This window comes from Pseudophryne corroboree, chromosome 11, assembly GCF_028390025.1.
Source record: "Pseudophryne corroboree isolate aPseCor3 chromosome 11, aPseCor3.hap2, whole genome shotgun sequence".
Taxonomy (NCBI): domain Eukaryota; kingdom Metazoa; phylum Chordata; class Amphibia; order Anura; family Myobatrachidae; genus Pseudophryne; species Pseudophryne corroboree.
This window is the reverse complement of record NC_086454.1, coordinates 179,254,486-179,266,373: the sequence shown is the minus strand read 5'-3', so window position 1 is coordinate 179,266,373 and position 11,888 is coordinate 179,254,486. Positions and strand designations below refer to the sequence as shown.

Genomic DNA, 11,888 nt, shown 5'->3' with positions numbered 1-11,888 from the left:
GCAAATTAAAATAAAATGTATCAGATATTTCTGCCAACAGGAAAAATGTTTTGATTTCCAAGTAGCACCATCCAATTGAGGTCAGGTAGTTGTGGCCGAGTGGTTAAGGTGATGGACTTGACATCCATTGGGGTTTCCCCGCGCTGGTTCAAATCCTGCCAGCTACGTACTGCTTTTTATGCATGTAGAAAGCTAAGCTCATTTGTCCTTGATAACTTTATTTTCCATGAAACTAAAGTAGCTTTTACATTTCCCAAAGTATAACTTACTGTAAAAGCTACCAAAAAAGGAAAACATTGATTTTGCACACAGCTTGTCAGTGAAACAACATTAAGGTAGTTGTGGCCGAGTGGTTAAGGTGATGGACTCGAAATCCATTTGCTTTTCAAGCTGGTTTAAAAACTAAATGCATTCAAGATGAAGAGAATCAAAGCATGTTGTGTTTAAGAATTGAGTTCTCAATCTCAGCTTAGCTCACCTACATATATATCCTGTTTTACAATGGACTTCTTTTTAAACCATATAATCTCAGACAGTGTCTTCCTGCATTCTATGTACATGCTTGTGACCTTGTATAAATGTTTCCCAGTGGCAACTTATGCATGCAGATTCTTTCTATCTGGATTTTCAGCTGTAGAGATGTAATGAAAGGTAAGAAATAATGTCTGGTAATCAACAAACTATTAATTGTGCAGTGTCAGTTGTTATAATTCCAAACTTTATTAAGGAATAGACCATAAGTTCTCAAACTCAGTCCTCAGGACCCCACACAGTGTATGTTTTGCAGGTAACCCAGCAGGTGCATAGGTGTATTAATTACTCACTGACACATTTTAAAAAGTCCACTTGTGGAGCTAATTATTTACTTGTGGTTCTGCGAGGAGACCTGCAAAACATGCACTGTGTGGGGTTCTGAGAACCGAGTTTGAGAACCTGTGGAATAGACCAATGAAAAACCTAATATATTTTAAATGATTATTATTTGATAAAATGTCCGTAAAATGTACAATACAGTTCATGAGCACTAGTGTTGGCATGGTGTGATGTTAAAGGCTCTGATTTCTAATTAATTTAGTACAAGATCAAAAGTCCGTGACACCTATATTTAATATTAAACTATACTAGCTATTATATTTCACAAAGTTTACATATTAATATTGAAGCAAATAAAAATAAAATGTATCAGATATTTCTGCCAACAGTAAAAATGTTTTGATTTCCACGTAGCACCATCCAATTGAAGGCAGGTAGTTGTGGCCGAGTGGTTAAGGTGATGGACTTGAAATCCATTGGGGTTTTACCGCGCAGGTTCAAATCCTGCCAGCTACATACTGCTTTTTATGCATGTAGAAAGCTAAGCTCATTTGTCCTTGATAACTTTATTTTCCATGAAACTAAAGTAGCTTTTACATTTCCCAAAGTATAACTTACTGTAGAAGCTACCAAAAAAGGAAAACATTGATTTTGTACACAGCTTGTCAGTGAAACAACATTAAGGTAGTTGTGGCCGAGTGGTTAAGGTGATGGACTCGAAATCCATTTGCTTTTCAAACTGGTTTAAAAACGAAATGCATTCAAGATGAAGAGAATCAAAGCATGTTATGTTTAAGAATTGAGTTCTCAATCTCAGCTTAGCTCACCTACATATATATCCTGTTTTACAATGGACTTCTTTTTAAACCATATAATCTCAGACAGTGTCTTCCTGCATTCTATGTACATGCTTGTGACCTTGTATAAATGTTTCCCAGTGGCAACTTATGCATGCAGATTCTTTCTATCTGGACTTACAGCTGTAGAGATGTAATGAAAGGTAAGAAATAATGTCTGGTAATCAACAAACTATTAATTGTGCAGTGTCAGTTGTTATAATTCCAAACTTTATTAAGGAATAGACCATAAGTTCTCAAACTCTGTCCTCAGGACCCCACACAGTGTATGTTTTGCAGGTAACCCAGCAGGTGCATAGGTGTATTAATTACTCACTGACACATTTTAAAAAGTCCACTTGTGGAGCTAATTATTTACTTGTGGTTCTGCGAGGAGACCTGCAAAACATGCACTGTGTGGGGTTCTGAGAACCGAGTTTGAGAACCTGTGGAATAGACCAATGAAAAACCTAATATATTTTAAATGATTATTATTTGATAAAATGTCCGTAAACTGTACAATACAGTTCATGAGCACTAGTGTTGGCATGGTGTGATGTTAAAGGCTCTGATTTCTAATTAATTTAGTACAAGATCAAAAGTCCTTGACACCTATATTTGACATTAAACTATACTAGCTATTATATTTCACAAAGTTTACATATTAATATTGAAGCAAATTAAAATAAAATGTATCAGATATTTCTGCCAACAGGAAAAATGTTTTGATTTCCAAGTAGCACCATCCAATTGAGGTCAGGTAGTTGTGGCCAAGTGGTTAAGGCGATGGACTTGAAATCCATTGGGGTTTCCCCGTGCAGGTTCAAATCCTGCCAGCTATGTACTGCTTTTTATGCATGTAGAAAGCTAAGCTCATTTGTCCTTGATGACTTTATTTTCCATGAAACTAAAGTAGCTTTTACATTTCCCAAAGTATAACTTACTGTAAAAGCTACCAAAAAAGGAAAACATTGATTTTGTACACAGCTTGTCAGTGAAACAACATTAAGGTAGTTGTGGCCGAGTGGTTAAGGTGATGGACTCGAAATCCATTTGCTTTTCAAGCTGGTTTAAAAACGAAATGCATTCAAGATGAAGAGAATCAAAGCATGTTATGTTTAAGAATTGAGTTCTCAATCTCAGCTTAGCTCACCTACATATATATCCTGTTTTACAATGGACTTCTTTTTAAACCATATAATCTCAGACAGTGTCTTCCTGCATTCTATGTACATGCTTGTGACCTTGTATAAATGTTTCCCAGTGGCAACTTATGCATGCAGATTCTTTCTATCTGGACTTACAGCTGTAGAGATGTAATGAAAGGTAAGAAATAATGTCTGGTAATCAACAAACTATTAATTGTGCAGTGTCAGTTGTTATAATTCCAAACTTTATTAAGGAATAGACCATAAGTTCTCAAACTCAGTCCTCAGGACCCCACACAGTGTATGTTTTGCAGGTAACCCAGCAGGTGCATAGGTGTATTAATTACTCACTGACACATTTTAAAAAGTCCACTTGTGGAGCTAATTATTTACTTGTGGTTCTGCGAGGAGACCTGCAAAACATGCACTGTGTGGGGTTCTGAGAACCGAGTTTGAGAACCTGTGGAATAGACCAATGAAAAACCTAATATATTTTAAATGATTATTATTTGATAAAATGTCCGTAAACTGTACAATACAGTTCATGAGCACTAGTGTTGGCATGGTGTGATGTTAAAGGCTCTGATTTCTAATTAATTTAGTACAAGATCAAAAGTCCTTGACACCTATATTTGACATTAAACTATACTAGCTATTATATTTCACAAAGTTTACATATTAATATTGAAGCAAATTAAAATAAAATGTATCAGATATTTCTGCCAACAGGAAAAATGTTTTGATTTCCAAGTAGCACCATCCAATTGAGGTCAGGTAGTTGTGGCCGAGTGGTTAAGGCGATGGACTTGAAATCCATTGGGGTTTCCCCGTGCTGGTTCAAATCCTGCCAGCTACGTACTGCTTTTTATGCATGTAGAAAGCTAAGCTCATTTGTCCTTGATGACTTTATTTTCCATGAAACTAAAGTAGCTTTTACATTTCCCAAAGTATAACTTACTGTAAAAGCTACCAAAAAAGGAAAACATTGATTTTGCACACAGCTTGTCAGTGAAACAACATTAAGGTAGTTGTGGCCGAGTGGTTAAGGTGATGGACTCGAAATCCATTTGCTTTTCAAGCTGGTTTAAAAACTAAATGCATTCAAGATGAAGAGAATCAAAGCATGTTGTGTTTAAGAATTGAGTTCTCAATCTCAGCTTAGCTCACCTACATATATATCCTGTTTTACAATGGACTTCTTTTTAAACCATATAATCTCAGACAGTGTCTTCCTGCATTCTATGTACATGCTTGTGACCTTGTATAAATGTTTCCCAGTGGCAACTTATGCATGCAGATTCTTTCTATCTGGATTTTCAGCTGTAGAGATGTAATGAAAGGTAAGAAATAATGTCTGGTAATCAACAAACTATTAATTGTGCAGTGTCAGTTGTTATAATTCCAAACTTTATTAAGGAATAGACCATAAGTTCTCAAACTCAGTCCTCAGGACCCCACACAGTGTATGTTTTGCAGGTAACCCAGCAGGTGCATAGGTGTATTAATTACTCACTGACACATTTTAAAAAGTCCACTTGTGGAGCTAATTATTTACTTGTGGTTCTGCGAGGAGACCTGCAAAACATGCACTGTGTGGGGTTCTGAGAACCGAGTTTGAGAACCTGTGGAATAGACCAATGAAAAACCTAATATATTTTAAATGATTATTATTTGATAAAATGTCCGTAAAATGTACAATACAGTTCATGAGCACTAGTGTTGGCATGGTGTGATGTTAAAGGCTCTGATTTCTAATTAATTTAGTACAAGATCAAAAGTCCGTGACACCTATATTTAATATTAAACTATACTAGCTATTATATTTCACAAAGTTTACATATTAATATTGAAGCAAATTAAAATAAAATGTATCAGATATTTCTGCCAACAGGAAAAATGTTTTGATTTCCAAGTAGCACCATCCAATTGAGGTCAGGTAGTTGTGGCCGAGTGGTTAAGGTGATGGACTTGAAATCCATTGGGGTTTCCCTGCGCTGGTTCAAATCCTGCCAGCTACGTACTGCTTTTTATGCATGTAGAAAGCTAAGCTCATTTGTCCTTGATAACTTTATTTTCCATGAAACTAAAGTAGCTTTTACATTTCCCAAAGTATAACTTACTGTAAAAGCTACCAAAAAAGGAAAACATTGATTTTGCACACAGCTTGTCAGTGAAACAACATTAAGGTAGTTGTGGCCGAGTGGTTAAGGTGATGGACTCGAAATCCATTTGCTTTTCAAGCTGGTTTAAAAACTAAATGCATTCAAGATGAAGAGAATCAAAGCATGTTGTGTTTAAGAATTGAGTTCTCAATCTCAGCTTAGCTCACCTACATATATATCCTGTTTTACAATGGACTTCTTTTTAAACCATATAATCTCAGACAGTGTCTTCCTGCATTCTATGTACATGCTTGTGACCTTGTATAAATGTTTCCCAGTGGCAACTTATGCATGCAGATTCTTTCTATCTGGATTTTCAGCTGTAGAGATGTAATGAAAGGTAAGAAATAATGTCTGGTAATCAACAAACTATTAATTGTGCAGTGTCAGTTGTTATAATTCCAAACTTTATTAAGGAATAGACCATAAGTTCTCAAACTCAGTTCTCAGGACCCCACACAGTGTATGTTTTGCAGGTAACCCAGCAGGTGCATAGGTGTATTAATTACTCACTGACACATTTTAAAAAGTCCACTTGTGGAGCTAATTATTTACTTGTGGTTCTGCGAGGAGACCTGCAAAACATGCACTGTGTGGGGTTCTGAGAACCGAGTTTGAGAACCTGTGGAATAGACCAATGAAAAACCTAATATATTTTAAATGATTATTATTTGATAAAATGTCCATAAAATGTACAATACAGTTCATGAGCACTAGTGTTGGCATGGTGTGATGTTAAAGGCTCTGATTTCTAATTAATTTAGTACAAGATCAAAAGTCCGTGACACCTATATTTAATATTAAACTATACTAGCTATTATATTTCACAAAGTTTACATATTAATATTGAAGCAAATTAAAATAAAATGTATCAGATATTTCTGCCAACAGGAAAAATGTTTTGATTTCCACGTAGCACCATACAATTAAGGTCAGGTAGTTGTGGCCGAGTGGTTAAGGTGATGGACTTGAAATCCATTGGGGTTTTCCCGCGCTGGTTCAAATCCTGCCAGCTACATACTGCTTTTTATGCATGTAGAAAGCTAAGCTCATTTGTCCTTGATAACTTTATTTTCCATGAAACTAAAGTAGCTTTTACATTTCCCAAAGTATAACTTACTGTAGAAGCTACCAAAAAAGGAAAACATTGATTTTGTACACAGCTTGTCAGTGAAACAACATTAAGGTAGTTGTGGCCGAGTGGTTAAGGTGATGGACTCGAAATCCATTTGCTTTTCAAACTGGTTTAAAAACGAAATGCATTCAAGATGAAGAGAATCAAAGCATGTTATGTTTAAGAATTGAGTTCTCAATCTCAGCTTAGCTCACCTACATATATATCCTGTTTTACAATGGACTTCTTTTTAAACCATATAATCTCAGACAGTGTCTTCCTGCATTCTATGTACATGCTTGTGACCTTGTATAAATGTTTCCCAGTGGCAACTTATGCATGCAGATTCTTTCTATCTGGATTTTCAGCTGTAGAGATGTAATGAAAGGTAAGAAATAATGTCTGGTAATCAACAAACTATTAATTGTGCAGTGTCAGTTGTTATAATTCCAAACTTTATTAAGGAATAGACCATAAGTTCTCAAACTCTGTCCTCAGGACCCCACACAGTGTATGTTTTGCAGGTAACCCAGCAGGTGCATAGGTGTATTAATTACTCACTGACACATTTTAAAAAGTCCACTTGTGGAGCTAATTATTTACTTGTGGTTCTGCGAGGAGACCTGCAAAACATGCACTGTGTGGGGTTCTGAGAACCGAGTTTGAGAACCTGTGGAATAGACCAATGAAAAACCTAATATATTTTAAATGATTATTATTTGATAAAATGTCCGTAAACTGTACAATACAGTTCATGAGCACTAGTGTTGGCATGGTGTGATGTTAAAGGCTCTGATTTCTAATTAATTTAGTACAAGATCAAAAGTCCTTGACACCTATATTTGACATTAAACTATACTAGCTATTATATTTCACAAAGTTTACATATTAATATTGAAGCAAATTAAAATAAAATGTATCAGATATTTCTGCCAACAGGAAAAATGTTTTGATTTCCAAGTAGCACCATCCAATTGAGGTCAGGTAGTTGTGGCTGAGTGGTTAAGGCGATGGACTTGAAATCCATTGGGGTTTCCCCGCGCTGGTTCAAATCCTGCCAGCTACGTACTGCTTTTTATGCATGTAGAAAGCTAAGCTCATTTGTCCTTGATAACTTTATTTTCCATGAAACTAAAGTAGCTTTTACATTTCCCAAAGTATAACTTACTGTAAAAGCTACCAAAAAAGGAAAACATTGATTTTGCACACAGCTTGTCAGTGAAACAACATTAAGGTAGTTGTGGCCGAGTGGTTAAGGTGATGGACTCGAAATCCATTTGCTTTTCAAGCTGGTTTAAAAACTAAATGCATTCAAGATGAAGAGAATCAAAGCATGTTGTGTTTAAGAATTGAGTTCTCAATCTCAGTTTAGCTCACCTACATATATATCCTGTTTTACAATGGACTTCTTTTTAAACCATATAATCTCAGACAGTGTCTTCCTGCATTCTATGTACATGCTTGTGACCTTGTATAAATGTTTCCCAGTGGCAACTTATGCATGCAGATTCTTTCTATCTGGATTTTCAGCTGTAGAGATGTAATGAAAGGTAAGAAATAATGTCTGGTAATCAACAAACTATTAATTGTGCAGTGTCAGTTGTTATAATTCCAAACTTTATTAAGGAATAGACCATAAGTTCTCAAACTCAGTCCTCAGGACCCCACACAGTGTATGTTTTGCAGGTAACCCAGCAGGTGCATAGGTGTATTAATTACTCACTGACACATTTTAAAAAGTCCACTTGTGGAGCTAATTATTTACTTGTGGTTCTGCGAGGAGACCTGCAAAACATGCACTGTGTGGGGTTCTGAGAACCGAGTTTGAGAACCTGTGGAATAGACCAATGAAAAACCTAATATATTTTAAATGATTATTATTTGATAAAATGTCCGTAAAATGTACAATACAGTTCATGAGCACTAGTGTTGGCATGGTGTGATGTTAAAGGCTCTGATTTCTAATTAATTTAGTACAAGATCAAAAGTCCGTGACACCTATATTTAATATTAAACTATACTAGCTATTATATTTCACAAAGTTTACATATTAATATTGAAGCAAATTAAAATAAAATGTATCAGATATTTCTGCCAACAGGAAAAATGTTTTGATTTCCAAGTAGCACCATCCAATTGAGGTCAGGTAGTTGTGGCCGAGTGGTTAAGGTGATGGACTTGAAATCCATTGGGGTTTCCCTGCGCTGGTTCAAATCCTGCCAGCTACGTACTGCTTTTTATGCATGTAGAAAGCTAAGCTCATTTGTCCTTGATAACTTTATTTTCCATGAAACTAAAGTAGATTTTACATTTCCCAAAGTATAACTTACTGTAAAAGCTACCAAAAAAGGAAAACATTGATTTTGCACACAGCTTGTCAGTGAAACAACATTAAGGTAGTTGTGGCCGAGTGGTTAAGGTGATGGACTCGAAATCCATTTGCTTTTCAAGCTGGTTTAAAAACTAAATGCATTCAAGATGAAGAGAATCAAAGCATGTTGTGTTTAAGAATTGAGTTCTCAATCTCAGCTTAGCTCACCTACATATATATCCTGTTTTACAATGGACTTCTTTTTAAACCATATAATCTCAGACAGTGTCTTCCTGCATTCTATGTACATGCTTGTGACCTTGTATAAATGTTTCCCAGTGGCAACTTATGCATGCAGATTCTTTCTATCTGGATTTTCAGCTGTAGAGATGTAATGAAAGGTAAGAAATAATGTCTGGTAATCAACAAACTATTAATTGTGCAGTGTCAGTTGTTATAATTCCAAACTCTATTAAGGAATAGACCATAAGTTCTCAAACTCAGTTCTCAGGACCCCACACAGTGTATGTTTTGCAGGTAACCCAGCAGGTGCATAGGTGTATTAATTACTCACTGACACATTTTAAAAAGTCCACTTGTGGAGCTAATTATTTACTTGTGGTTCTGCGAGGAGACCTGCAAAACATGCACTGTGTGGGGTTCTGAGAACCGAGTTTGAGAACCTGTGGAATAGACCAATGAAAAACCTAATATATTTTAAATGATTATTATTTGATAAAATGTCCGTAAAATGTACAATACAGTTCATGAGCACTAGTGTTGGCATGGTGTGATGTTAAAGGCTCTGATTTCTAATTAATTTAGTACAAGATCAAAAGTCCGTGACACCTATATTTAATATTAAACTATACTAGCTATTATATTTCACAAAGTTTACATATTAATATTGAAGCAAATTAAAATAAAATGTATCAGATATTTCTGCCAACAGGAAAAATGTTTTGATTTCCACGTAGCACCATCCAATTGAGGTCAGGTAGTTGTGGCCGAGTGGTTAAGGTGATGGACTTGAAATCCATTGGGGTTTTCCCGCGCTGGTTCAAATCCTGCCAGCTACATACTGCTTTTTATGCATGTAGAAAGCTAAGCTCATTTGTCCTTGATAACTTTATTTTCCATGAAACTAAAGTAGCTTTTACATTTCCCAAAGTATAACTTACTGTAGAAGCTACCAAAAAAGGAAAACATTGATTTTGTACACAGCTTGTCAGTGAAACAACATTAAGGTAGTTGTGGCCGAGTGGTTAAGGTGATGGACTCGAAATCCATTTGCTTTTCAAACTGGTTTAAAAACGAAATGCATTCAAGATGAAGAGAATCAAAGCATGTTATGTTTAAGAATTGAGTTCTCAATCTCAGCTTAGCTCACCTACATATATATCCTGTTTTACAATGGACTTCTTTTTAAACCATATAATCTCAGACAGTGTCTTCCTGCATTCTATGTACATGCTTGTGACCTTGTATAAATGTTTCCCAGTGGCAACTTATGCATGCAGATTCTTTCTATCTGGATTTACAGCTGTAGAGATGTAATGAAATGTAAGAAATAATGTCTGGTAATCAACAAACTATTAATTGTGCAGTGTCAGTTGTTATAATTCCAAACTTTATTAAGGAATAGACCATAAGTTCTCAAACTCAGTCCTCAGGACCCCACACAGTGTATGTTTTGCAGGTAACCCAGCAGGTGCATAGGTGTATTAATTACTCACTGACACATTTTAAAAAGTCCACTTGTGGAGCTAATTATTTACTTGTGGTTCTGCGAGGAGACCTGCAAAACATGCACTGTGTGGGGTTCTGAGAACCGAGTTTGAGAACCTGTGGAATAGACCAATGAAAAACCTAATATATTTTAAATGATTATTATTTGATAAAATGTCCGTAAAATGTACAATACAGTTCATGAGCACTAGTGTTGGCATGGTGTGATGTTAAAGGCTCTGATTTCTAATTAATTTAGTACAAGATCAAAAGTCCTTGACACCTATATTTGACATTAAACTATACTAGCTATTATATTTCACAAAGTTTACATATTAATATTGAAGCAAATTAAAATAAAATGTATCAGATATTTCTGCCAACAGGAAAAATGTTTTGATTTCCAAGTAGCACCATCCAATTGAGGTCAGGTAGTTGTGGCCGAGTGGTTAAGGTGATGGACTTGACATCCATTGGGGTTTCCGCGCGCTGGTTCAAATCCTGCCAGCTACGTACTGCTTTTTATGCATGTAGAAAGCTAAGCTCATTTGTCCTTGATAACTTTATTTTCCATGAAACTAAAGTAGCTTTTACATTTCCCAAAGTATAACTTACTGTAAAAGCTACCAAAAAAGGAAAACATTGATTTTGCACACAGCTTGTCAGTGAAACAACATTAAGGTAGTTGTGGCCGAGTGGTTAAGGTGATGGACTCGAAATCCATTTGCTTTTCAAGCTGGTTTAAAAACTAAATGCATTCAAGATGAAGAGAATCAAAGCATGTTGTGTTTAAGAATTGAGTTCTCAATCTCAGCTTAGCTCACCTACATATATATCCTGTTTTACAATGGACTTCTTTTTAAACCATATAATCTCAGACAGTGTCTTCCTGCATTCTATGTACATGCTTGTGACCTTGTATAAATGTTTCCCAGTGGCAACTTATGCATGCAGATTCTTTCTATCTGGATTTTCAGCTGTAGAGATGTAATGAAAGGTAAGAAATAATGTCTGGTAATCAACAAACTATTAATTGTGCAGTGTCAGTTGTTATAATTCCAAACTTTATTAAGGAATAGACCATAAGTTCTCAAACTCAGTCCTCAGGACCCCACACAGTGTATGTTTTGCAGGTAACCCAGCAGGTGCATAGGTGTATTAATTACTCACTGACACATTTTAAAAAGTCCACTTGTGGAGCTAATTATTTACTTGTGGTTCTGCGAGGAGACCTGCAAAACATGCACTGTGTGGGGTTCTGAGAACCGAGTTTGAGAACCTGTGGAATAGACCAATGAAAAACCTAATATATTTTAAATGATTATTATTTGATAAAATGTCCGTAAAATGTACAATACAGTTCATGAGCACTAGTGTTGGCATGGTGTGATGTTAAAGGCTCTGATTTCTAATTAATTTAGTACAAGATCAAAAGTCCGTGACACCTATATTTAATATTAAACTATACTAGCTATTATATTTCACAAAGTTTACATATTAATATTGAAGCAAATTAAAATAAAATGTATCAGATATTTCTGCCAACAGGAAAAATGTTTTGATTTCCACGTAGCACCATCCAATTGAGGTCAGGTAGTTGTGGCCGAGTGGTTAAGGTGATGGACTTGAAATCCATTGGGGTTTTCCCGCGCAGGTTCAAATCCTGCCAGCTACATACTGCTTTTTATGCATGTAGAAAGCTAAGCTCATTTGTCCTTGATAACTTTATTTTCCATGAAACTAAAGTAGCTTTTACATTTCCCAAAGTATAACTTA

At 35.6% G+C, this 11,888-nt stretch overlaps 11 non-coding genes across 11 annotated transcripts; all 11 read left to right on the top strand.

Annotated features, from left to right (window-relative positions):
* Positions 1-85: 85 nt before the first annotated feature.
* Positions 86-167, top strand: TRNAS-UGA (transfer RNA serine (anticodon UGA)). The gene has a single exon. It is a non-coding gene; the product is annotated as a tRNA-Ser (tRNA).
* A 1,080-nt stretch (positions 168-1,247) lies between these two features.
* TRNAS-UGA (transfer RNA serine (anticodon UGA)) lies at positions 1,248-1,329 on the top strand. Its single transcript has one exon. It is a non-coding gene; the product is annotated as a tRNA-Ser (tRNA).
* Positions 1,330-2,409: 1,080 nt separating this feature from the next.
* TRNAS-UGA (transfer RNA serine (anticodon UGA)) lies at positions 2,410-2,491 on the top strand. The gene has a single exon. It is a non-coding gene; the product is annotated as a tRNA-Ser (tRNA).
* A 1,080-nt stretch (positions 2,492-3,571) lies between these two features.
* TRNAS-UGA (transfer RNA serine (anticodon UGA)) lies at positions 3,572-3,653 on the top strand. Its single transcript has one exon. It is a non-coding gene; the product is annotated as a tRNA-Ser (tRNA).
* A 1,080-nt stretch (positions 3,654-4,733) lies between these two features.
* TRNAS-UGA (transfer RNA serine (anticodon UGA)) lies at positions 4,734-4,815 on the top strand. Its single transcript has one exon. It is a non-coding gene; the product is annotated as a tRNA-Ser (tRNA).
* A 1,080-nt stretch (positions 4,816-5,895) lies between these two features.
* Positions 5,896-5,977, top strand: TRNAS-UGA (transfer RNA serine (anticodon UGA)). Its single transcript has one exon. It is a non-coding gene; the product is annotated as a tRNA-Ser (tRNA).
* A 1,080-nt stretch (positions 5,978-7,057) lies between these two features.
* On the top strand, positions 7,058-7,139 carry TRNAS-UGA (transfer RNA serine (anticodon UGA)). Its single transcript has one exon. It is a non-coding gene; the product is annotated as a tRNA-Ser (tRNA).
* Positions 7,140-8,219: 1,080 nt separating this feature from the next.
* TRNAS-UGA (transfer RNA serine (anticodon UGA)) lies at positions 8,220-8,301 on the top strand. The gene has a single exon. It is a non-coding gene; the product is annotated as a tRNA-Ser (tRNA).
* Positions 8,302-9,381: 1,080 nt separating this feature from the next.
* TRNAS-UGA (transfer RNA serine (anticodon UGA)) lies at positions 9,382-9,463 on the top strand. The gene has a single exon. It is a non-coding gene; the product is annotated as a tRNA-Ser (tRNA).
* Positions 9,464-10,543: 1,080 nt separating this feature from the next.
* On the top strand, positions 10,544-10,625 carry TRNAS-UGA (transfer RNA serine (anticodon UGA)). Its single transcript has one exon. It is a non-coding gene; the product is annotated as a tRNA-Ser (tRNA).
* A 1,080-nt stretch (positions 10,626-11,705) lies between these two features.
* On the top strand, positions 11,706-11,787 carry TRNAS-UGA (transfer RNA serine (anticodon UGA)). The gene has a single exon. It is a non-coding gene; the product is annotated as a tRNA-Ser (tRNA).
* The last annotated feature ends 101 nt before the right edge of the window (positions 11,788-11,888 follow it).